Source organism: Aquarana catesbeiana, linkage group LG03 (genome assembly GCF_042186555.1).
Source record: "Aquarana catesbeiana isolate 2022-GZ linkage group LG03, ASM4218655v1, whole genome shotgun sequence".
Taxonomy (NCBI): Eukaryota; Metazoa; Chordata; class Amphibia; order Anura; family Ranidae; genus Aquarana; species Aquarana catesbeiana.
In genome coordinates this window covers 76,670,932-76,675,231 of record NC_133326.1, presented here as the reverse complement: position 1 = coordinate 76,675,231, position 4,300 = coordinate 76,670,932, and positions in this window count along the sequence as shown.

Sequence of the window (4,300 nt, the reverse complement as noted above, 5' to 3'; positions counted from 1 at the left end):
ATCTGCCGCCTACTGCGTCACCCGGAACGCCCCCTGCAGGCCATTGCGTCACCCGGCGGGAGAATTCAAACTGCTTCCGGCGCGTCAATCAATCGGCCCCTGTCAGTCAGAAGTTGGGGGAGGAGCCGGGCGCCGATGACTGGGGTGGGAGGAGCCGCTTCTATAGAGAACTGTGCCATGCGCTGAGGAGAACTCTCCAGTCACACACTTCTCATGATGTTCTTCAGTAATCTCCTTATTACAGTAAAACAAACACAATACAGTATAATTCACACACCAAATGCCATGCTCAGTATAAGAGAGTCCAGTCACACCTCAGCACAGCAAGCCCACAGTCCCTGGAAGTCATAAAGACTATAAGAGCGTGTCTTGTGTGTTCTAGAAATGGTGCAGCGTGTGCCCAATTCTTCTAATTGTATATAGAGCCAGTGCCTGAATTTTGGCGCATGTTGCGCCCAATTTTAGAACTCACGTGAGACAGTTTTATAAAATCTGTGCCAAGGTCTCTCGCCATACGCCAAAGAGCAGGCCTGTCCATTAGGGGCGCTGCCCCCCCCTCTCTATGCCACCCCCTATATACAATGGATAGATTAATGCGGTCGCCGCAGCCACCATTCATGCATCCGGCTCCTTTCAGGGCACCGGGCGCATGAATTACAGCGGTGGGGTTTTTTTTAAGCACCTGATTAGAGCCAGAGACTCTAATAGCATAGTTGCCAACAGTCCCGATTTTCCCGGGACAATCCCGATTTTGGGACCCTCGTCCCGATTGGAGAGTGTCCCGAATTCGGGATTTCCCATAAGGAAAATCGGGAATGTTGTTTTTTTTTGTTTTTTTGGAGCAGCGGGCTCCAGCAAAATGGCGGCCGGCGCCGCCGCTCTCTCTTCCTCTAGTGTTCAGTGGAGAGGGGAAGGGGGCTCGTTCCGTGCAGCCAATGAAGCGCCTTCTTTAGCTGCACGGCCCCTCCCCTCTCCACTGAAGCGAGCAGAAGACACGGCGTCGTTGCCGTGTCTTGCTGAAAGCTCCCAGCCCCGTACTGCGCTGCGCCTGCGCAGTACAGGGGGTCCTCCATTGCCGAGTGGAATGTTCTCGGCAGAACACCGGCCGCTCCTGCACTGAGCGGGGGCCGGGCTGCATTGAGGGGGGGGCTGCACTAACAGGGGGGGCTGCACTAACTGAGAGGGGGCTGCACTGAGGCGGGGGGCTGCACTAACTGAGGGGGGCTGCACTAACTGAGGGGGGGCTGCACTGCACTGAGGGGGGGCTGCACTGCACTGAGAGGGGGCTGCACTGAGGGGGGGCTGCACTAACTGAGGGGGGGCTGCACTAACTGAGGGGGGCTGCACTGAGAGGGGGCTGCACTGAGGGGGGGCTGCACTAACTGAGGGGGGGCTGCACTAACTGAGGGGGGCTGCACTAACTGAGGGGGGGCTGCACTGCACTGAGGGGGGGCTGCACTAAGAGGGGGCTGCACTAACTGAGGGGGGGCTGCACTAACTGAGGGGGGCTGCACTGCACTGAGGGGGGCTGCACTGCACTGAGGGGGGGCTGCACTGCACTGAGAAGGGGCTGCACAGAGGTGGGGGCTGCACTAACTGAGGGGGCTGCACTGAGAGGGGGCTGCACTGAGGGGGGGGGCTGCACTAACTGAGGGGGGCTGCACTAACTGAGGGGGGCTGCACTGAGCGGGGGGCTGCACTAACTGAGGGGGGGTGCACTGAGGGGGGGGTCTGCACTAATAGAGGGGGGTCTGCACTAATAGAGGGGGGTCTGCACTAATAGAGGGGGGCTGCACTGAGGGGGGTTGCACTAATTGAGGGGGGGGGCTGCACTGAGGGGGGGCTGCAATAATAGAGGGGGGTCTGCACTGATGGAGGGGATCTGCACTGATGGAGGGGGTCTGCACTGAGGGGGTCTATACAGACTCTGACGGGGGCACCTGATGCAAGGACAGACTCTGGCGGGGGCACCTGATGCAAGGACAGACTCTGCTGGTGGCAGGCGACGTGGCTAGTGACACGCTCAGGGATCCCACTGATTCGGCATTATGGTGAGTTGAATGATTTAATTTTATATTACAATGTAATAATAGAAATAATGCGCTTCAATCATCCTGACACCATAACAACCATGGTGCCAGGCTGATTGAAGCGTTAACACCAGGTGTCTGGAGTATCTTTATCTGCTGATTGTTAAACTTTCTAGAATACACATTTCTATTGTGTAGGATCTGGGCCTGCTGTCCCGTCATTCCCCTCTCCCCCTTTCCTTCTCCCCCTTTCCCTCTCCACCCCTCATTCATCTCAGACTCTAACCACACCCTCTTGAGCCACGCCCATTTAAGCCACGTTCCACTTTACACACAAGCCACGCCCACTTTCACGCAAGACACGCCCATTTTCATATAAGGCATGCCCATTTTTCACATAAGCCATGCCCATTTTTCCACATAAGCCACACCCATTTTTGCCGCAGCGCGCTTCGCGCGCCGCACTTATAATTTTTTCTGAGCCACGCCTACAAACGAATGCCCCGCCCCCTAATTATTGTACGACTCCGCCTACAGCCAAAAAAGTGTCCCACATATTTTTTTTTCAATGTTGGCAACTATGTAATAGGCTTCAAAATAGGGTGGGCTTGGGGCGCAGAGAATGCGCTCCAATCCCACCCAGGTGTGTTACAACAGAATATTCGCTGCTGAAACACTGATCCTCAATCCGGCCAATCACCGCCCCTGCCTATTAAAATGAATGGGCACCGCTTTCAAAGCACCCAAAAGCATCGCTAAGCGGGTGCTTTAACCCCTTCTGGGGGGGGACAAAGCGCCGCTATTACCGCTAATGCCCGCACTGCCCCAGTGTGAAAGGGGTCTTAGTGAATTCCTCCAGTGTGTTTTTCATGCATTAACTGGTTCCCGCCTGTCGTATATGACGCCTGGGCAGGAGTTCTCTATGTCTGGGAGGACATATGATATCCTCCCATTCTTGCCACACATGCACATCCTTGGGGGTGATCGGTGGTGAGCTGTGTCTCTAGGGCACAGAACATCACTGATCAGGGTAAAGAGCCAATGACAGTGAGGCTCTTTACTACGTGATCAACTGTGTCCAGTCACAGCTGATAAAGATGTAAACACACTCGAAGATTATCAGCATTCCTTTCCTCACGCTGTCACAGTGTGAGAAGAGGCAGAGCCACTAACCAGCAAGTCTGAAAGGGGACATCTACACTGATAATCAGGTGCCCATCAGTGCCTCACAAGTGTCACTTCATCAGTGCCCAAAAGGGCAGGCCCAACAGTGTTGCCCATCAGTGCCCATCAGTACCGCATATCAGTGCAGCTTCATCAGTGCCACCTCACCAGTGCTCACCAGTGCCACCTTATCAGTGCCCACTAGTGCCGCCTCATAAGTGCCCATTAGTGCCACCTTATCAGTGCCCACTAGTGCTGCCTATCAGTGCAGCCTATCAGTGCCCATCAGTGCTACCTATCAGTGCCCATACGTGCAGCCTATCAGTGCCCATACGTGCAGCCTATCAGTGCTGCCTATCAGTACCCATCAGTGCTGCCTATCAGTGCAGCCTCATCAGCGTACATCATTAAAGGAGAAAATTTACCTGTTTGCAAAAAACAGAAACAACTTTTTATTTTTTTTTTAATTTTCGTTCTTTTTTCATTTGTTTAGCAAAAAATAAAAAACCCAGCAGTGATTAAATACCATCAAAAGAAAGCTCTATTTGTGTGGGAAAATAATAAAAATGTCATATAGGTACAGTGTTGCATGACCGCGCAATTGTCATTCAGGGTGTGACAGTGCCGAAAGCTGAAAATTGGCCTGGGCAGGAAGGAAGGTAAAAGTGCCCAGTAGGCAAGTGGTTAAGGTGCACTGCATTAGACCTCGTTCACAAGGATGTACTATAGCGTACACCTGTGCAAAGGACATATTTGCTCACTTAGGGATGCACAGGTGTCCAGTACCTCCATCCCTGTGTAGGCATTCCCATCTATTTCAATTGGGATGCAGAGGCTGCACATACACAGCACCTCTGCTTCCAATTTGACAACCGTGTGTACAGGTGTATGCCCTGCACGCACATTATCTGCAGTCGGGACTGTGCACTTGCACAGCTGTCAAATTGGAAGCAGAGGCTGTATCCATGCAGCTGCTGCATCCCAATTGACATGAATGGGAGTAGATGTGAGGGCCAGGTTTGCCCACATGGGAGTACACTATAGTATCCCTGCGTGAACAAGGCCAAAGGCAGCCCATTCAAGTGAATGAAACTCCCCTCAATGCA